Consider the following 23,581-nt stretch of genomic DNA (forward strand, 5'->3'; position numbering starts at 1 on the left):
TCCCATGCAATAATTGCATCAATGCCACACACCATACGATTTTCAGAGCGATAATTGCACTGTTTAAGATGAAATTAATACACTATACAATAGAAAATTGGAAAATCAAGTTGCCAAAGGTAATCAAATACTTAGTTGCAGTATTGTAGGGAAAGCCTTAGATATATTGTTGCATTTTAAGTAACGGACAAGGCATGTACTCTGTAATTGATCAAGGAGTGAGACGAGCACCCCGCTGCTGTGGGCAGTGGGGGAGCGTCTCTCTAACCTGTTGCCGCTGCCTAGGTTAGCGGCTGGTGTGGAAGGGGTAGAGTCCCGTACTGGTGACCGCGCATGGAGATGTGACCCGCTGACCGCTGGGTGACAGAGCCGGAGGTGATACGCTGAGGCCGTCAGACTGGCTGCTTTGCTGCGCCGGACCTCGCTGGTGAGGGAGCGGCAGCGCGTGAGAGCCGGAGGCTACCGCTGGTATACTTGCGTGGTGGCCGGAGGAGTGGGAGGCTGGAACTGACAGTTGTGGACACGTGTTTCGCCTAACGGGCTTCTTCCTGCAGTGCCATTTTGGATGTGGGCAAGTGCCCTTGCTTTTATTCTCTCTCAGGTTGATGGACAGCCATTTAGACCTATCAGGTGTGGCTGTGGCTATAGAGACAGAATCACGCTGTTAATATCCCTTCTTTATATTAATTGGGTTGAATTTCTTGGTTTTGGAAAGCTTTTGATAGGAATTCTACTGATGAGAATGGTACAGTAATAGTAAAGGAGGTATTTTGGGGAAACAATACTTTATTGGAGAAGAACTATTGTGCTTATATATGCATATCTTTATGAAAATAAAGGACGTGTTAATGCACTTAAATAAACGATAATGTTGCCGCCTTGAATAACGGGTTGGTCAGGACGTGGAGATTGTTATTGCGCTGAAAGTTGATACCTTAAAAAGGGAAGGTTTATTGGTTATTTAGAAGTGGGGGCGGTTTTATGAGCCCGTGAGGGATTATGGCTTAATGGTGCCAGTGTTGAGGGGGATAGATTCCCAATAATTTGCTATGGGGGAAATAAAAAGGTGAATAGGTAATGAGTGAAAATAACAGCAAAACACACACGGTGCAACGGTGCTCGTGGTATGGGGAAATAGAGACCCCTAAATGTGCAAGTTAAACACAACTATTGAATATAGTAATAAGCGGGAATAATTTGGAAAAAATATGGTAGTGAGCGGGAATGAATATTGAGGGATCTTAGGATGTTAGTGGAAGTGACTCAATGTGAGTGAGGTGCCTGGACACCCGAATAGTCCTCCTGTCCATTAGGAGTAGTGATGGGGTGGTGAGTCATGGTGCAAGGTCTATGTAGCTGACCATTGACTAAGGTGATAGTGACCAAAAATATTGGAAAATTGGTGCCGGGGGTTAGATATGAATTAACATAGGGTGCGGTATGAGGTCCTCATTAGGTAGTTTGTTCAAAGTCATTGTTTCAAGAAAGATCCATATTTGATGTCTTCATTAAGGCCGTCTGGGGCCAAGGATCCTAAGTTGAAAATCCATTTGCTTTCTTTTTGCAAAAGTACCTGGTTGATGTCCCCACCCCTTAGTCCTAGGTGGATCTGTTCCAAACCACATATCTGGAACCCAGTTGGTTTTCCTTCATGCACTTTAAGAAAATGTCGAGCTACTGTGGTCAGTTTTTTCATTTTTATGACATCTGATGGAGCATTTCGAATATTGCCCAGATGTTCAAGGGCTCGCTGTTTAAGCATCCTTGTGGTTAATCCCACGTATTTCATGTTACATTGACATGTTATGCAGTAAATCACGTTTTTACTCTTGCAGTTGAAAAAGTCCTTGATGGTTATGATGTTATCATATTTATCATTGATGGTGTTGGTCTTGTTTACGAACGGGCAGATTTTGCAGCCACCGCAAGGATGAGTACCTTTAAGGGGAGAGATTTTGGTGGTTTTATTTGTAAAATGGCTGTGTACCAATTGGTCTTTCAGGTTAGGAGCACGTCTCCAACTCATATCAACTCGTGGGTTTACTCTTGCAGCAAGATCACTGTCGCTGAGGATGATGGGGCAGTGGTTCTGGATGATGTTCTTTATTTCCTTCCATTCTGTACAGTAATTATCTACGAATCTGATGGTATTATCCGTAGGTTTAGATGGGGATCCTTTCTCCTGGAATAACATTCTTGATCTGTCTGTGGAAGTCACCATCCTTTCTGCTTTTTTAATGGCCCTGTTCGAGTATCCTCTCTCCTTTAACCTGTTGGTGAGGTCTTTGCAATTAGATTTAAAGGTTTCATCGTTGGAACAGTTCCTACGAAGTCTTAGGAATTCTCCTTTAGGAATATTGTTAACGGTTGGCGGAAAATGTGCACTTGATTGATGGAGAAGACTGTTGGTCGCTGTTGTCTTGCGGAATAATTCTGTTTCTATCAAATTGTGGGCTCCTCTATAGATTTTTAGGTCCAGAAATGAAATGCTGGTACGATCGTCGGTATATGTAAGCTTGAGGTTCAGGGCGTTGGTATTCAGGTGGTCGATGAATTCTTTGAGCTGCTGTTCGCTACCTTTCCATATCATAAAGATATCATCTATTGCAAAGACCTCACCAACAGGTTAAAGGAGAGAGGATACTCGAACAGGGCCATTAAAAAAGCAGAAAGGATGGTGACTTCCACAGACAGATCAAGAATGTTATTCCAGGAGAAAGGATCCCCATCTAAACCTACGGATAATACCATCAGATTCGTAGATAATTACTGTACAGAATGGAAGGAAATAAAGAACATCATCCAGAACCACTGGCCCATCATCCTCAGCGACAGTGATCTTGCTGCAAGAGTAAACCCACGAGCTGATATGAGTTGGAGACGTGCTCCTAACCTGAAAGACCAATTGGTACACAGCCATTTTACAAATAAAACCACCAAAATCTCTCCCCTTAAAGGTACTCATCCTTGCGGTGGCTGCAAAATCTGCCCGTTCGTAAACAAGACCAACACCATCAATGATAAATATGATAACATCATAACCATCAAGGACTTTTTCAACTGCAAGAGTAAAAACGTGATTTACTGCATAACATGTCAATGTAACATGAAATACGTGGGATTAACCACAAGGATGCTTAAACAGCGAGCCCTTGAACATCTGGGCAATATTCGAAATGCTCCATCAGATGTCATAAAAATGAAAAAACTGACCACAGTAGCTCGACATTTTCTTAAAGTGCATGAAGGAAAACCAACTGGGTTCCAGATATGTGGTTTGGAACAGATCCACCTAGGACTAAGGGGTGGGGACATCAACCAGGTACTTTTGCAAAAAGAAAGCAAATGGATTTTCAACTTAGGATCCTTGGCCCCAGACGGCCTTAATGAAGACATCAAATATGGATCTTTCTTGAAACAATGACTTTGAACAAACTACCTAATGAGGACCTCATACCGCACCCTATGTTAATTCATATCTAACCCCCGGCACCAATTTTCCAATATTTTTGGTCACTATCACCTTAGTCAATGGTCAGCTACATAGACCTTGCACCATGACTCACCACCCCATCACTACTCCTAATGGACAGGAGGACTATTCGGGTGTCCAGGCACCTCACTCACATTGAGTCACTTCCACTAACATCCTAAGATCCCTCAATATTCATTCCCGCTCACTACCATATTTTTTCCAAATTATTCCCGCTTATTACTATATTCAATAGTTGTGTTTAACTTGCACATTTAGGGGTCTCTATTTCCCCATACCACGAGCACCGTTGCACCGTGTGTGTTTTGCTGTTATTTTCACTCATTACCTATTCACCTTTTTATTTCCCCCATAGCAAATTATTGGGAATCTATCCCCCTCAACACTGGCACCATTAAGCCATAATCCCTCACGGGCTCATAAAACCGCCCCCACTTCTAAATAACCAATAAACCTTCCCTTTTTAAGGTATCAACTTTCAGCGCAATAACAATCTCCACGTCCTGACCAACCCGTTATTCAAGGCGGCAACATTATCGTTTATTTAAGTGCATTAACACGTCCTTTATTTTCATATAGATATGCATATATAAGCACAATAGTTCTTCTCCAATAAAGTATTGTTTCCCCAAAATACCTCCTTTACTATTACTGTACCATTCTCATCAGTAGAATTCCTATCAAAAGCTTTCCAAAACCAAGAAATTCAACCCAATTAATATAAAGAAGGGATATTAACAGCGTGATTCTGTCTCTATAGCCACAGCCACACCTGATAGGTCTAAATGGCTGTCCATCAACCTGAGAGAGAATAAAAGCAAGGGCACTTGCCCACATCCAAAATGGCACTGCAGGAAGAAGCCCGTTAGGCGAAACACGTGTCCACAACTGTCAGTTCCAGCCTCCCACTCCTCCGGCCACCACGCAAGTATACCAGCGGTAGCCTCCGGCTCTCACGCGCTGCCGCTCCCTCACCAGCGAGGTCCGGCGCAGCAAAGCAGCCAGTCTGACGGCCTCAGCGTATCACCTCCGGCTCTGTCACCCAGCGGTCAGCGGGTCACATCTCCATGCGCGGTCACCAGTACGGGACTCTACCCCTTCCACACCAGCCGCTAACCTAGGCAGCGGCAACAGGTTAGAGAGACGCTCCCCCACTGCCCACAGCAGCGGGGTGCTCGTCTCACTCCTTGATCAATTACAGAGTACATGCCTTGTCCGTTACTTAAAATGCAACAATATATCTAAGGCTTTCCCTACAATACTGCAACTAAGTATTTGATTACCTTTGGCAACTTGATTTTCCAATTTTCTATTGTATAGTGTATTAATTTCATCTTAAACAGTGCAATTATCGCTCTGAAAATCGTATGGTGTGTGGCATTGATGCAATTATTGCATGGGACTTTCTTCATTCCAGGACAAATTCTCAATCGGTGCAATTACCGCATATGACTGTATATCTGAAAACCCTGCATCAAAGAAAATTCTAAATATCTGCTACTAGCAGACAGTTAATTGTTACCAAGGTTTTCCGGCCACAGATTTTTTGTGCCCCCCTTTTTCCTCCTCTTCCCCTCTTTCCCCCCCCCCCCCCATTTTTTCTCCACCCAATTAATACACTTAGGAGAATTGTAGTATCCCTTTTGGCTTAAAGCCCCATCTTCAAGGGATCCTTATTCCCCCAATCGATAATTGTTCACATATATATATACACATTTTGCCAAAATCATTTGGTGCGCACGGTGAAGTGATCCCCTCTTGCAATACTTTTGATTGGATACTGAACCCCAAGATTTGCCACCATACCCCACTGGTCTGCCCAAACCCCCTCCGAACTTGGAAGCCAAGCAGTGGAGGGCCAGGTCAGTACCCAGGTGGGAGACTCCCGGGGAAGCCCCGGTGTGGCAACATCGCGTATAGGGGTAAGGGCCGCCGTATCTGATATCAAATAAAATACCTGCAACAATGACTGCCGGAGTGAGTGTTTATTTTCAATAATATATTTACTATTTTTGAGGCTGTGTAACTTTTTCTCCCCTCATACTACCATACAGGTACATTATCTAATGCTATTAAGCACTAATTATTGCATATGAGAGGAGAACTTAATCATTTCACTGCCTATTATCATTGGTAATTGTACCTCTGATAAAAACAGTGCTTCAATGATATATTAAAAGTGTGACTAATCTGCGAATTTTCCTTGACCTAAATCAGTACAAGGATCACACTACAATTTTTAACATTTTCAATCCTAATTAATCCCTTGTGCCACCCTATTTTAAATCAAGTCTAAAATCAAAGCTATGTATTAATTATTTAATTTAATCATTATAAAAGAGTGCGCCCAAAAAGCGTTTTTCTTTCTTTTTTTTGTCGGATTTCTTTTCCTGACAAACAAAAACCCAGTGTCCAATCATTGATATTTAAACGCTGGGCGCACCGCCAACCCCCTCAACTACCGGAATTTATCAATAAGTGTAGTTTCTCAAGATGGTTCTTTAAGTATACACAGATTTTCAGTCTGTGCGGATCTCTAACCCCACCTTTGCTCCATATTGGTATCAGAAGCCCATCATGCTATTATAACTCACATCCCCATATTGGAATCAGTAGCTCATCATGCTATTATCACTCATATTCCGATAATGGAATCAGTGGCCCATCATGCTATTATCACTCACTGCCCCATAATGGAACCAATAGCACATTGTGCTATTATCAGTCACTGCCCCACAATGGAATCAGTAGCCCATTGTGCAATTACCCCCTCACTGCCCCATAATGGAACCAGTAGCACATTGTGCAATTACCACTCACTGCCCCATAATGGAATCAGTAGCCCATTGTGCTATTACCACTCACTGCCCCATAATGGAATCAGTAGCACATTGTGCAATTACCACTCACTGCCCCATAATGGAATCAGTAGCCCATTGTGCTATTATCACTCACTGCCCCACAATGGAATCAGTAGCACATCATGCTATTATAACTCACATCCCCATATTGGAATCAGTAGCTCATCATGCTATTATCACTCATATTCCGATAATGGAATCAGTGGCCCATCATGCTATTATCACTTACTGCCCCATAATAAATTCAGCAGCCCATCATGCTATTATCACTCACTGCCCCAAAATGGAATCCGCAGCCAATCATGCTATTATCACTCCGTGCCCCATAATGGAATCAGCAGCCCATCATGCTATTATCGCTCACTGCCCCATAGTGGTATCAGTATTATCAGTAGCCCATCATGCTATTACCACTTACAGCCCCATAATGCAATCTGCATCCCATCATGCTATTATCACTCAAAGCCCCATAATGGAATCAGTAGTCTATCATGCTATTATCACTCACAGCCCCATAATGCAATCTGCAGCCCATCATTATATTATCACTCAGTGCCCCATAATGGAATCAGAAGCCCATCATGCTATTATCACTCAGTGCCCCATAATGGAATGCTCCTGCCAGTGTGAAACTGCTATCACCTGTGCTTTAGTCGTGTGTCTTATCAAATTGTTACCAATCTATCTATTACATAATGAAAACTACCAACGGTGCTGTACCACTCATTGCCCCATAATGGCATCCGTAGCCCATTGTGCTCTTATCACTCACTGCCCCATAATGGAATCAGTAGCACATCATGCAATTAACACTCACTGCCCCATAATGGAATTAGAAGCCCTTCATGCAATTGTCACTTACTGCCCCATTGTGGTATCAGTAGCTCATCATGCTCTTATCAGTTACAGACCCATAATGCAATCAGCAGCCCATCATGCTATTATCACTCACTATCCCATAAAGGAATCAGCAGCCCATCATGCTATTATCACTCACTATCCCATAAAGGAATAAGCAGCCCATCCTTCTATTATCACTCGCTGCCCCATAATGGAATCAGTAGCCCATCCTGTTTTTATCACTCACTGCCCCAGTGCTGTTACCATGCACTGCCCATAGTGGTATCAGTAGCTCATCATGCTATTATCACTCACTGCCCCATATTGGATCATAAGCCTATCATGCTATTATGACTCACTGCCCCATAGCGGAATTAGCAGCCCATCCTGACATTATCACTCACTGCCATAGTGCTGTTACCACTCATTGCCCCATAGTGGCTTCAGTAGCCTATCAGGCTGTTATCATTCTCTGCCCCATAATGAAATTAGCAGCCCATCATCCTATTACCACTCACTGCCTCATAATAGAATATGTAACCCACTGTGCTATTATCACTCACTGTCCCATAATGGAATCAGTAGTCCACTGTGCTATTATCACTCACTGTCCCATAATAGAATCTGTAGCCCACTGTGCTATTATTAACTCACTGTACCATAATGGAACCAGTATTCCTTATCTCTATTACCATTCACTGCCCCATAATATAATCTGTAGCCCACTGTGCTATTAACACTCACTGTCACATAATGGAATCAGTAGCCCCTAATGCTAATTCCACTCACTGCCCCATAAAATAGAATCAGTAGCCCATCATGATATTACCACTCACTGCCCCATAATGGAATGAGCAGCCCATCATGATATTACCACTCACTGCCCCATAATGGAATGAGCAGCCCATCATGCTAGTATCAGTCACTGCCCCATAATATAATCAGTAGCCCAATATGCTATTACCACTCATTGTCCCATAATGGAATCAGTAGCCCATAATGCTATTACCACTTACTGCCCCCCATAATATAATCAGTAGCCCATCATGTTACCACTCAGTGCCCGATAATGGAACCAGTAGCCCATCATTACCACTCACTGCCCCATAATGGAACCAGTAGCTCATAATGCTATTACCACTCACTGCCCTATAATGGAATCTGTAGCCCATTGTGCTATTATCAGTCACTGCCCCATAATAGAATCAGTAGTACATTATGCGAATCAGTAGCCCATCATGCTTTTATTACTCTCTGACCCATAATAGAATCAGTAGTACATTGTGCTATTATCAGTCACTGCCCCATAATGGAACCAGTAGCCCATCATTATACTGTATTACATAGTTGCCAACCCTCCTGCATTCTGCAGGAGACTCCCTGAAATAGCAGTACTATGATTCGCTTCTTATATTCCTGGGCCCAGGAGCGCACCTCATTCGAGTATTGTGGGCGACAGCTGGAAATATAAAAAAAAAATACTGCGGTCCTGTGTAACCGCTGGATGCGGGAGGCTTGCACCATGGACCTTATGGCGCAGCCCCAGCGGCGTATCGGTGGTCCTGGCCACATTGTGGAGGTGGATGAAAGCTTGTTTGTCAAGCGAAAAAGTTACATCTTTACCACAGCGGTGGATTTTTGGTGGAATTTGTCAGGAAACTGGACATTGTTTCCTTAAAATGGTGCCCATACGTGATGCCACCACTTTGATGGCGGCTATAACTGAAAACATTGAGCCAGGCACCACTATTTATATGGACTGCTGGAGGGAGTACAGCACTGAACAACTGGAACTGGCAGGTTCAGCATTCACAAGTGAACCATAGGTTTAATTTCATTGACCCGGCCACAGGGGTTCATACACAGAATGTGGAGAGACTTTGGGGCGCATGCAAATGGCACAATAAGCGCCAAAGAGGCGCAGCACGCCACCAGCTCCAATCATATTTACAGGAGTTTATGTGGCGAAAGACTTTGGGTGGTGATAACCCATTTGAACGCACACTTCGAGCACTTTCGCTCCTCAGATTGACTGTTTTTATCATATATTTTCTTTCATGATTTTTAGTCATTAATGTTGTTAGGTTGTAAGTTGATTAATTGTTATTATTATCATTATTTGTTGTAATTAATGTGATTAATTCATTATGCGTTTTCATTCTAATTTATTAAGTAAGTTACAGTTATTCGTTAACACATGTCGTCATTACTGTGTCAGATGTATAAGTCTGCAGGTGTGAATGTGTTCCTAAAACACCCCCACTATCCACACCACCCCGAAGCGTGGTGAGCGCAGCGGAACACATCCTCCAACCTTTTCATACCCCCACTATCCATGTTGGCGTGGAGTCTATTTTATAAAATGTGACTAGTGCAGCGAGCCACCGAGCCTGAATCGTGGCGAGCGCAGCGAGCCCCGCGGATTACTTTACATTTATTCCACGTCCCCTCGCGGGGCTCGCTGTGCTCGCCACACTTCGGGCTCGGTGGCTCGCTGCTCTCGCCATGCTTTAGAAAATCAACTCCACGCCGACGTGGATAGTGCACTTAATATGCACATCGGATCATATCTCATAGCATGGGTGCTTATACAATGGAAATATCGCATCGCATCGGATCGCACCCTGTCTAGGGTGCCGTCCGATCCAATGTGATATTTCATTGTATAAGCACTCCTGTGCACTTAATATTGACATTGCATCGCTCGGCACCATACACACTGTGCGATCTGATGTGATTTCAGTACGGAGAATAGCCCAGTGTGCTAAAAGCGTACTGGGCGCCGTTCTAGGAAACAAGTACCCAAAATTCTGCTACCAATTGTAATCTCACTGAAACTAGTTTTCAAAAGTAGGCAAGTATGCTGTATTAGCACTCACTGCCCCATGATAGAACCAGTAGCACATAATGCTATTACCACTCACTGCCCCATAAGGGAACCAGCAGCACATTGGGCTATTATCAGTCAGTGCCCCACAATGGAACCAGTAGCCCATTGTGCTATTATCATTCAGTGCCCCACAATGGAATCAGTAGCCCATTGTGCTATTATCAGTCACTGCCCCACAATGGAATCAGTAGCCCATTGTGCTATTATCACTCACTGCCCTATAATGGAATCAGTAGCCCATTGTGCTATTATCACTTACTGCCCCATAATGGAACCAGTAGACCATCATGCTATTACCACCCACTGCCCCATAATGGAACCAGTAGCGCATTGTGCTATTATCACTCACCGCCCCATAATGGAATCAGTAGCCCATTGTGCTATTATCACTCACTGCCCCATAATGGAATCAGTAGCCCATTGTGCTATTATCACTCACTGCCCCATAATGGAACCAGTAGCACATTGTGCTATTATCAGTCAGTGCCCCAAAATGGAATCAGTAGACCATCATGCTATTATCACCCACTCCCCCACAATGGAATCAGTAGCCCATTGTGCTATTATCAGTCAGTGCCCCACAATGGAATCAGTAGCCCATTGTGCTATTATCACTCACTGCCCCACAATGGAATCAGTAGCCCATTGTGCTATTATCATTCAGTGCTCCACAATGGAATCAGTAGCCCATTGTGCTATTATCACTCACTGCCCCATAATTATTATTATTATTATTTTATTTATAAGGCGCCACAAGTGTTTCGCAGCGCCGTACAAAGGAACAATACAGGAGACAAAGCTTGGCATAACATTGAATAAATAACAAAAATACAGTACAAATAAAGAGCGCCACAGTTCAATACACATTACAGCTTGGGGCATATAATGGAACCAATAGCACATTGTGCTATTATCAGTCACTGCCCCACAATGGAATCAGTAGCCCATTGTGCTATTACCCCTCACTGCCCCATAATGGAACCAGTAGCACATTGTGCTATTATCAGTCAGTGCCCCACAATGGAATCAGTAGCCCATTGTGCTCTTATCACTCACTGCCCCATAATAGAATCAGTAGCACAATCTGCTATTATCCCTCGTTGCCCCATAATGGAACCAGTAGACCATCATGCTATTACCACTCACTGCCCCATAATGGAATCAGTAGCACATTGTGCTATTACCACTCACTGCCCCATAATGGAATCAGTAGCCCATTGTGCTATTATCACTCACTGCCCCACAATGGAATCAGTAGCACATTGTGCTATTATCACTCACTGCCCCACAATGGAATCAGTAGACCATCATGCTATTACCACTCACTGCCCCATAATGGAACCAGTAGCACATTGTGCTATTACCACTCACTGCCTCATAATGGAACCAGTAGCACATTGGGCTATTATCACTCACTGCCCCACAATGGAATCCAGGGACGTGCAGTCAGGGGAGGCAGGGGAGGCAGAGCCTCCCCTGTCATTAATGATTAATATAATAAAATAATACAAAGAAAATACTTATGACACATATTATGTGTCATAAGTATATGCTTCGTATTATTATAATACTTTTTTCATTTATAATAGTTTAGGAGGCACCAAGTGCGGTGCCTCCCACTCCCTATAGTACAGTATTAGAAATGGGGCGGGCAGTGGGAGAGGCCGAGCACCAGGCTGCAAAAGCCCAGTTAAAAAAGGTGCATATACGGCACCTATAGCAGTGCCTCAGTGACAGGGACGTGCTTTCTGCATACATGAAAGCACGCCCCTGTCACTGAGGGCAGATGTAATTGGGGACAGTGGCGCCTCCACAGTGACAGGGGCGTGCTTTCATGTACGCAGAAAGCACGTTCCTTACTGTCACTGAGGCTCTATATAGTATCAGTAAGTGCCGTTTATATAGGCGGACGAGCCGTTGCATGGCTCGTCCGCCGACCTGTAATATAATTGGGGGGAGGGGGGGCGGCGGCACGGAGCGGAGCGGAGCCAGCCCAGGCCGACAGCTCCTGCTGTTATCTGGGCTCCGGGAACACACATTTGGTCTCTCACCCGCACTCTCTCCTGTCCGGGGTCTCCTGTATCTCGCATGGCGTCTCACTGCTGCCAGTCTGTGCTGCTTAGGTAAGCAGCATCTGTGAAAAACGGTGCTGTGTGTGTGTGTGTGTGGCAATTGTGGAGGCTGTGTTTGTGTTAAGTGACACAGGTGTTTGTGTGTGTTTGTGTTAAGTGACAGAGGTGTGTGTTTGTGTAAAGTAATAGAGGTGTGTGTGTGTATCTGTGAGTTTTTAAATTAAATAAGTATTTTGGCCAAATGTACTAGCATGTGTTCAGTAGTTGTGCAGGATGCCAGCTGAACTCAGAAGTTCTTTTAAAGAGGCAGTCCCTTGTAAATGATTGCCCTTTAAAAAAAAACTCAGAGTTCAGCCGGCGTTCCGCACAGCCACTGAACACAGGCTAGTACATTTGGCTACAAGTGTTTTTTTTTTTTAAGGAGAAGAGGTATGTGGGCAGACACCGTGACTTGGTGGAGCCAGCGACAACTGGGTCTGTAGTAAGAGCTGGGTCCGGGTTGCTTATGCGCTGTCAGACAGAAGCTGCTCTGCCGGTCTCTGCTGCTTATACAGATGGCAGCTCCTACACCTGCCTGTCAGCGCAGACGCAAACCAGACCCAGCTATCCCCACGGACCCCGTCGTCGCTGGCTCCACCAAACCAGTGCCTCACCAACCACTAAACTCACCGCACGTCACTGATGGAATCAGTAGTCCATCTCTTCCCCCAGAACTTTTATTGTCATTATTTATCTGTATGGCAGCAGAAAGCTGCACAGTGCCATTGTCACGCCATAAGTTATATCATACAATATATAAATGATAATTGAAAGAATAAGGATCACTTACAGATGGTGGACGGTCATGTGTTATACACAAGGTGAAGACGGCACTGATCTCACCAGCAGAGGGAATAGGGAATGAGGCTGACTATAACCCTGATCATTACAGATATATATAGCAGATACAACTATTTGTTTCTGTGACCTGGAACATAAGCACTTTGTCATTTTGTTTCTCCAGTGACCTGGAACAATAAGGCGCCTATTGAATTATGTTGTTTCTTACTCATACCATTACTTAACTCTTATGCTTAGAAATAAATGACACAAACACCTTATCTAAAAATAACGACACTGACACCAGGGGCGAAATGTAATAGGGTGTGATTTTTTAGACATGTGCGATTTTTGGTCAAAAACGGCCGAAATCGCACATTTTCCGAAAATCGCACATTTAATAGGTTGAAAATCGCGGTAAAAAATCACACTTTTTACCGCGAAATCGCACTTTTCTAAGTGCGATTTTTAGTCACATTTCAATTCGCATCCAGATGTTTTCCCATTATAAAGTATACAACTCGCAAATGTAATAGGGTGCGATTTTTGGTCAATGTTACCAAAAATCGCAAAAAAAATAGACCAGGTTCTGACAGGCGAATTTGACAGAACCATGCACAGATCATTGAGATCTGTGCATGGTTCTGTTAATAAAAATGTGTAAAAGTGTTTTTATAAAAAAAAAACGGCGTGGGGTCCCCCCTCCTAAGCATAACCAGCCCCGGGCTCATTGAGCCGGACCTGGTTCCAAAAATACGGGGGGACAAAAAGCATAGGGGTCCCCCGTATTTCTGAAACCAGCCCCGGACTCTTGGACCGGTCCTGGTTCCAAAAATACGGGGGACAAAAAATCTGGGGGTCCCCCGTATTTTGAAACCAGCACCGGGCTCCAACAGCCCGCGGTGTCATGCCACAGCCGGGGGACACTTTTTATACAAGGTCCCCCGGCCAAAACATGAGCACCGTGGCTGGTCAGCCTTGGACGGGGTACCTGGAGGAGTGGGGACCCCCCCAATAAAGGGGTCCCCCCCCCCCAGGCTTCACCCGTCCAGGGCTGAAGCCCGGGGCTGTCACCGGCGTCCGTGGCCAGTGGACGCCGGCCTGATAGGGTTAAATTCATCATACATATCATTACATTGCTTTTTACCGGCGAACTACAAGTGCCAGCAGACCTCCCCCGCATGCTGGGACTTGGACAACCACAAGTCCCAGCATGCGGGGCATTAATGGGCCCGCTGGGACTTGTAGTCCACCTGTAAAAAGAATGTTTATAAAAAACACACACAGAGAGAAGTACAAGTTTATTACACACACACACCTCACTTTTACACCAGCGTTACTTACCATTCCTGGATCCAGCGCTGGTCTGGCTGCTTCACAGCCGGCTCCCCCCGCACTGACAGGCAGCGGGGAGAACCGCCTGTCTCCGTTGCTTCTAACAGCCTCTGTAGCGCTGTCCGAGTGCTACAGAGGCTGAGAGCGTGATTGGCTGAGCTACAGTATGCGTCTCCATGGAGACGCATAGCTCAGCCAATCAGGACTGAGCTATGCGTCTCCATGGAGACGCATACTGTAGCTCAGCCAATCACGCTCTCAGCCTCTGTAGCACTCGGACAGCGCTACAGAGGCTGTTAGAAGCAACGGAGACAGGCGGTTCTCCCCGCTGCCTGTCAGTGCGGGGGGAGCCGGCTGTGAAGCAGCCAGACCAGCGCTGGATCCAGGAATGGTAAGTAACGCTGGTGTAAAAGTGAGGTGTGTGTATGTAATAAACTTGTACTTCTCTCTGTGTGTGTTTTTTATAAACATTCTTTTTACAGGTGGACTACAAGTCCCAGCGGGCCCATTAATGCCCCGCATGCTGGGACTTGTGGTTGTCCAAGTCCCAGCATGCGGGGGAGGTCTGCTGGCACTTGTAGTTCGCCGGTAAAAAGCAATGTAATGATATGTATGATGAATTTAACCCTATCAGGCCGGCGTCCACTGGCCACGGACGCCGGTGACAGCCCCGGGCTTCAGCCCTGGACGGGTGAAGCCTGGGGGGGGGGACCCCTTTATTGGGGGGGTCCCCACTCCTCCAGGTACCCCGTCCAAGGCTGACCAGCCACGGTGCTCATGTTTTGGCCGGGGGACCTTGTATAAAAAGTGTCCCCCGGCTGTGGCATGACACCGCGGGCTGTTGGAGCCCGGTGCTGGTTTCAAAATACGGGGGACCCCCAGATTTTTTGTCCCCCGTATTTTTGGAACCAGGACCGGTCCAAGAGTCCGGGGCTGGTTTCAGAAATACGGGGGACCCCTATGCTTTTTGTCCCCCCGTATTTTTGGAACCAGGTCCGGCTCAATGAGCCCGGGGCTGGTTATGCTTAGGAGGGGGGACCCCACGCCGTTTTTTTTTTAACTTTTTTTTTTTGGAACAAAATCGCATTTATGAAAATGCGCACATTTTCATGACTGAAAATGCGCACATTTTCATGACTAAAAATCGCGGCAAATCGCGGCAAATCGCATTTTTTGCCGCTAATTCGCATCTCATTACATATGCGAATTCGCGGCAAAAAACGCGATTTTTAAAGGTGCGATTTGGTGCGATTTTTTTTTAGTCTAAAAATCGCACCCTATTACATTTCGCCCCAACTGCGTAAGGTTAAAAGGTCATAGTTGTTTATTTAAGTGGTATGACCCCTATTTGTATAAGGGATGGCAAAGAAAGCGCTTGAGACCAGCACACAAAAACCGGGTGTTGCCATGGTAGCGACCTTAGTGCCCACCAATGGCCACACCCCTTCTTGTGGGTACAGCCTGCGCTGTGACGGACATACCGCCCCCTTCTATTGCATGACGTGGACCTTCCATGAAGCTGGGGACTCGCCCGCCTTCTTGGCAAAGGGGGGGGCAATACCTCACAGAGACCACCTGACACCCCGCCTGCTTGCTGGTCGAGAGCGCCTTCTCGCCACAGCCTGTGTTACAAAGACCCCGCAGGGTCACCACGCGTAACCAGGCCCCGCCATCCTAAACAAATAACAACCTACGCTAAACTAAACTAAACTAGAGAAAATGTCCTCCAAAAACACTGCCATGCCTGAGTCAGAAAAATGTACACCATGCGGCCTGTACAAAACCACAGATTCCTTAAAGATAGCCGGATGTCTAACCGCTGTGCCGCCCCGAGCCACAACATGCCTAGATACCGCATGGTTCAACTTCCTCCTGGCCCTCTCGATTGCTGACACCTTCCGGCAACCCCGCCAGTTAATGCAGGGGACTATGTCAGACCACACAATCCTCACACCGGGCCAGAGGTCTGCCAGACGCACCAAGTCTGTCTTAATCTTGATAGTAAGCTCAATGCCCGTCCTCTTGACCAGGTCATTGCTGCCTAAATGAATCACCAGAACATCGGGGCGGCCCCACTTACGGGCTTTGGCGGATAACAGGTCCCATAGACTGTCCCAATGGAGACCCCTGACTAGGGATGGCCATCGACCATCGATGATTCGAAATCATCGATGGTTAATGGCCGATGTTGAATACTTTTGCCATCGATGGGGGAGAACCAGATGATTGCCCTCCATCGATGGAATAGCAAAACAATGTTTTGCTCTTTTTTGTTTTCTTCAAAGTGTCGGGACACGGAGCATAGCTCCGCCCCCGACACCCGCGAAGCTCCGCCCCCTGTGTTTTGATTGGCCCGCAGGCCAATCAATCAAATACAATGGATGACCATCGATATGTAAAAATATCGATGGTCATCCATTGCATAGTTAAGCACTATCGATGGCCAGTTGCCGAATTGCCATCGATGAAAACCATCAATGTCAATGGCAACGATGTCCATCCCTACCCCTGACTCCAAACCATTTAACAGCAAGTGCCCTCTCCAGAACAGGAGCACTGGAGGCTAGTGGGTGCCTAGCAGCCCAAAAAATAAAAGAGTGCCCTACAAACCAAACCCTACCCAGAGCCATATCGGAAGGGGGAGGGGCTGAAAAAGAAAAAACCTAGTAGTTATCATCATGATAGACTTTACACAGAACGAAATGCATAACTACGGCCCAAGTGAAGGTGAAAAACTTAAAAAACCTTCTGTGAACTTTAGGGGACAGCCAATTGAATTAGTCCACAATGAAGGAAAAAGTAAAAAATTCCCTTCACACCGTCGATTCCAGAACGCTAGTCATTCCAGAACCGATTGTAAACAATCGTTTTTGAGCCGGCGCAACAGGCGCTTGAACTACAACTTATCTAACTTATTTAATCTTACATAACTCTTATAAGCTGAGGATTTCCACCTGCCAACTGCCTGAATGGCAGAAGGTGAAAGTCCTGATGCTGCTGCGCAAGTAGCAGCCCCAATTCGGAACGAATGCGTTCCGAAATCCTGCTCCCGCAGACCCAATTCTACCAGACATCGCCGAAACACAGCCGAAAACTGGAATCGGGTCAGCGGTAGCCCATCAACAAGCGCCAAAAACTGCAAGGCAGCCTCCGGTCTGCGAGAGCTATATTCCTTAGCTAAGGAAACTGGACACACGGCCGCTACAGCCTGTGCATTAAGGGTAACCCAGTGGCCCCTTCCGAACTGATCCGTTTTGGACCGCTTAATCTTACATAGCACTTGTCCTTCACGGAATACTACATCCTCCCCTAGAATGCCATTGCCGGAGAGTTTGCTGGCTGCCACCAGCTCGCTGATGCGAAAAGCGCCATGAAACGCAAATGTAAATGCAACCTTAAACAGTGCAACCTCGTATTCGCTCTCAGCAACCTTAGCCAAACAACCCACCAGGTCCCCCAGCATACTTATGTCTATGGGTTTGCGGGAATCCGGGGGAACCGGCCGCACCCGTGCCCAACCTTTCATGGCTTTGGACAATATGAAAGACCTCGTGGGGTCGGGATCGCCGCGTAAGCGCGAATAGAAAGCGATGCCAGCCAACGCCGCCGCCATAGCCGACTTTGACCTGCCCCGCCTATGGTGACCCCAAACAAAAGCGAGTAACCGGTCCTCGACCGACTTACCGCTAACCTCGGGGGAGCCCTGAAATTCCACCCAGTCCCGCCATGCGGCCCCATAAGTTCTACGAGTGGAAGGGGTCAAGGACAGCAGAGCCAGGTCCGTCATGCTGGCTCTATGATCTGCTACACAAAAGGGGGACAATTAAGCCCTAGTGGCGAAGCCTCGGGGGCCAACTCGCGAAACCTCACGAACTGAAACCTCGAAAGGGCATCTGTTATGTTGTTATCCACCCCTGGGACATGCCTGGCCCTGAACTGAATGTTATGCCGCAAGCAGAGCAGAACTAAATGCCTTAGCAAACGCAAAGCCTCGGGGGAAGCCGCCCTCTGATTATTAATTTCATGAACCACCCCAAGGTTATCACACCAGAACATTATGTTCTGGTTAGCCAGCCGGGAGCACCACAGCTCTGTAGCAACTATAATCGGGAAAAGCTCGAGAAGCAGCAGGTTGACCGTGAAACCACGATCAACCCATGACTGAGGCCACTTGGAGGCGCACCATTCCCCATGGAAGTACGCCCCAAAACCCGTGGATCCCGCCGCATCGGTGAACAGCTGCAGTTCAACACTAGAGGCGGGGTCGGAAGGCCAGATGAGCTCCCTATTAACCTGTTCGAGAAAAACGGACCAAACCAAAAGGTCATCCCGCATCTCCCGACATAGTCTGACTGTGTGATGAGGCTGCCTAACCCCCGCTGTGGACCTCTCTAGCTTGCGGCAAAACACCCTACCCATCGGGATAATACGACAAGCATAATTGAAAGAGCCCAGTAAAGATTGGATGAGCCTCAACCTGACCCTTTTCTTTTGCCTGCATTCGGTAATGAGAGACTGCAGCTTGGATACCTTGTCCTCTGGGAGCCGGCAGCAACCCGCTGCAGTGTCTATCTCAATGCCCAGATAAGACAGAACCGTGGCAGGGCCCTCCTTCTTATCCGCGGCAATGGGTACCCCCAAAGACTCCATGACAGTGATGGCGGATGCCAGGATGTTTGCACATGTGTCCTGTCCGCCTGGCCCCACAAAGAGAAAATCCAATCCATCCTTGGGACGACTATGGGGGACGGGGCCTTACTTACTGCTAGTGCTGGGCTCACTCTGCTCAGCGTGGCAACCTGTCGCCCTACAGGACTTCCCGGGGTGGCCCGCCCCGCAATAAATGCACTCATGTCGGAAGCGGCATTTTGCGCCCCGGTCACATTTGCCGTCGTTGAATGCAAAGCACTTCCCTTTGCCGCCGGGCTTGGCCCCGGGTTTGCCCCCAGGAAAGGACTTCTTAGTGGCGGGATCCGTTGAGGGCTGGCCCTTGCCTATCACCTCCAACCAAATCTCCACGTGTTTACACCCCATAGGCATGGTTTTGGACCCATTGTGGTTAAGACGAAACTTTTCGTCGTAGTCACGCCAGGCAGTGCCCTTGTAGGAAATAAATGTCTCGTTAACTAAGTACAGGTAACAAAGGACATTAGTATGTTCCTCTGGCCTGGTGCTGAGGTAACACGAGGCAAAGACTAAGAACCCCTTGAGCCAATTGTGGAAACTTTTGAAAGCGAACTCCCCATTACCAGCCGCTTTCTTGGCCTTGTCTAAGTCTTTCTTCATGTCGGTGGTGAGGGAAAAAAGGTCTATGAACTTGCCCTTCCTAATCTTATCCCTTATCCCCTTGCGCAACCCGCGTGACACTGCTGTGTTGGAGCAATGCACCATGTCCCCCGAGGGGGGAGCCTCGCCAGGAGCATCCTCCCTCCTGTGGCGTTTCTTACCTGAAACCTTTTTCGCTACTGCGCGGGCCACCATCTTAGCAAATTTACGCGGGCGCTTGGGGGACCCCGACCCATCCCTGCTAGCAGATGAGTGACCAGAGGACGATTCACAACCAGAAGAATCAGTATGCTCACTACCCATGGAGGCTTTCTTTTGATCGGCTGGGGTTGAAACTGGAGGTGCTGGATCGGCAGCCCTGGAAGTCGATCCCAACAGTGGTAACAGCAAGGGAAGGCTATGCTCGCCCACGGCAGAGCTTGTGGAAACCCGGCGGCTGACCGATGCTGACGCTGTTGGGGTTGCCTGTCTAGCCGCTGGCCTTGCAGTTGGCTCCACGTCCTGAGAGACCCCTTGCTCCTGACTCCGGGATGACCCCCCGGCTCCGGTATCACGACCAGCACCTGTGGTATGCTCGGGAGACAAAGGCAAAGCATTAATGGCTGAGCTGGAAAGTGAAGGCTCACCCACGACACTCCTGTGTAAACGCCCTCCCTGCCCGGCCCCAGATGAGGCAAATTGGGTTTGAGGTGGGGCAACTGAATGCTGTGGAGCATACGGATGTGAGTACCCACCTCCAAAGGGGGCCGGCTGTTGGCCGGCCGGCCAGTACTGCGCAGGCTGTGGCTGGTAGCCTTGCCAAGGAGGACCATGGTACCCCCCGACAGCCCCGCCAGGGTTGGAAAAATATGGGAACCCCGGGGCCTGGTTCCAGGAGAGCTGCGGTGTATACTGCGGCTGCGCAGGCGTATAACCTTGAGGCGCGTTCACCAGAGGGGAGGGGAAAACCCAATGCTGTGGAGTCTGTGGAGGGGCTGGAGGCTGAGGGTACTGGTGGTAACCCGGTTGAAACCCTTGTGCCCCATATGTCTGATGCCCCTGCTGTACGTAACCGGGGCCCCCAAAACCACTGTTGGGGTCTGTGCCCCCTGCTGTGTTAGGCAGCCCTGGTTGTTGCTGAGCCAAACCTGGTGGGTGTGTGTGTGCAGGGTCACTAGGGCCCGTGAAAAGCAGGGCAGCCTGAGGGGGCCTGTTGGGCACCCTGTTTAGAACTGACTGCATCTGCACGCCCCCCACTGAGTGGATGGCGATGACCGGCCCCTGCAGCACAGGGATGGCACCCCTGGAGGGGCCCCCTGTTATAAGCTGCATTGGGCTGCCTAAGTAGGTGGATGCAAGCGGTGACCCCCCCCCCCATGACTGATGCCTAACAGGGGAGCACGGGGGCCTAGGAACTCCGGGACCCTGTAGGCCTGGTCCAGCCTGGTACATTCCGCTGGTGCTTGGAGCGGAGGCATCGGGAGCCACCCCGGCCTCCCCTGATAATGTTGGGGACCCCCTGTGTGCTGAGGCGCTCGCTTCCTCCGTGACCGCGTGACGCGCAGCCGGGAGCTGGAAGCCAGCGCCAGCGTGTGATCCGCCCAGCACGCTGCGCGCACCGGGGGAGAGGGGCATGCCCGCCTCCAGAGCTCCGGGGACGGGGCGTGTAGGGGAGCCTGGCGGGGGGGTGACGTGTAACTGCGCCCAGATGACCCCCGCCCGCCGCCGCGTGACGCAGCGGTCGCAAGTGGCCGTGCAGCGTCTGCCAGCCAGCGGGGAGAGGGAGCTGAACACTTAGGACGGACAGACATGCTGCAATGCAGGTAGCAAAAGCAAATCAAAAGGAGTATACTTAGCTTCATTTGTGACTGTTCCCAGCGCTGGTTCCAGACTCAAAAAGGCTCACTTCCTGTCTCTGATCACTGATATAACCCTCTCTGGCTGCCGCCCCCCCGCTACCTGATTGGCCAGAACTAACTGCCACTTACTACTATTTCCATAGGGCTTCACACAGATGCTTCTGTTACACTTGCTTGTGGACAACAAATTCACAGGCTCTTAAATGCCCTCCAGCCTATGCGGCCCTCACTCAGTCTTCTCATTAGTAATAAGTAAGTGTGCTATGGTTGCCATGCAGGTGTTCACTGAACAAGGGGGACAATTTACTAAGACTGGATTTCCATTGACGGGAGAGTGCCCATAGAAACCAATCAGATTCTATTATCTTCTAGAACTGGCATATCCAACCTGCGGCCCTCCAGCTGTTGTGAAACTTCATGTCCCATCATGCCTTACCACTATCTGCTATTAGGGAATGCTAAAACTATGGCAAGGCATGCTGGGATGTGTAGTTTCACAACAGCTGGAGGGCCGCAGGTATGAATGGGAGCGGCAGTTTATGTATACATGTATGAATGAATAGGAGCGGCAGTGCACGTATGTAAGTATATATGAATGAATGGAAGCAGCAATGTATGTAGTACGTATGTACAGGGCTGGTTCCACCACTAGGCAGCCTTAGCCATTTGCCTAGGGTGCCGGCCACTGGAGGGTGGTATTCTGGAGCAGCTCCCCCCACTTACCACTCCAGGTAAGCGTCACCTCCACACACACCCCCCCCCACTCGGCAGTGGAAGCCGCATCACCCCCCCCCCCCCCCCCCCCCGGGACTCGGCGGTGGTGGCTCCCTCCGTACTCGGCGACTCCATGGCGGCGGGGGAGGCCGCAGCACCCCCCAAACTCTGCGCATATCCTATTTACTGTACAACATAAGTTTAGGTTTGAGGACAATTCCATCTTGCTATGTGAAAAAAAAAAACAAGAATGTCTGTTTGTGGCGCACTACGTAAAAATGATATAAAAGTGTTTTATATAATTGTCACAAACAGACATTCTTGTTTTTTTTTCTTCGCATATCCAGTACCTATTAAGGTCTGGGGCTGCACCCCTCAATAAGAGCATTAATCGTCCTCAGTGTCCTGAAAAACCACGGACATGTGGGCAAGTGGTACAGGGCAAAGTAAGGACTATATGACCGTGACAGCCTATTGAGTAGATGCTTTGCCTTCTGCAGCAACAACAGCAGCAGCACCAGTAGCAGCATCTCCGAAACATCAGCTCATTCCAAGGCAGGCTACTCTGTGTATCACCAGTTTAACTAAGAGGCAAAATGCTGAGAACCTCTTAGAGAAACTGAGGGAAATCATTGCAGAATTGCTTACCCTACTTAGACTCTCCTGGGGATTTGTGGTATCTAACAACGCCACTAATATTGTGTGGTCATTACATATGGGCAAATTCAAGCATGTCTTATGTTTTGCTCACACAATAAATTTGGTGGTGCAGCATTTGTTGAAAAATGACAGGCGCGTTCAAGAGATGCTTTCAAGAACTGCGGCCCAAACCACCATTTAGCGACTGCCTGTCAAAGACAGGAGCACCAGCAAACCCTCTTGAAACTGCCCAGCAATCACCTGAAGCAAGAGGTTGTGACGCAGTGGAACTCAACCCTCTATCTGCGTCAGAGGATGGAGGAGCAGCAAAAGGCCACGCAAGCCTATTCATATACCTATGATATAGGCAAAGGACGGGGATACACCTGGCTCAAATGCAATGGATTTTTAAGAGAAAAAAGGGACTGCTGTGTGGGGAACGCACTAAGAAAACAAAGAATCATAAAATATAACTTTTATTTATTGAATCATTAATATTCCCAGAATTTACTATACAGGAATTGGGATTTGCAGCGAAAAATAGGGGTTAAAAAACTTTTTACATACAAACATATATTGTGTTCAAAGAAAGAAATAGTGTTTTAAAATCACATTTGAATCCAATTCGAAAGATGTTAGTTTAATTTCTGTCAGTGATGTTGTGCAACATGTGATTTTCTCCTTCTGTGGGTAACCGTTTATAATGGTGTAACAGGCTTCTACTGATCTGTTGTGTCAATAAAGATTTAAAAGGTTTATATAATATCCAATAAAGATCTCTGAAATGTTTCGTG

The sequence above is a fragment of the Crinia signifera genome, chromosome 4 (assembly GCF_055691185.1).
Source record: "Crinia signifera chromosome 4, ASM5569118v1, whole genome shotgun sequence".
Taxonomy (NCBI): domain Eukaryota; kingdom Metazoa; phylum Chordata; class Amphibia; order Anura; family Myobatrachidae; genus Crinia; species Crinia signifera.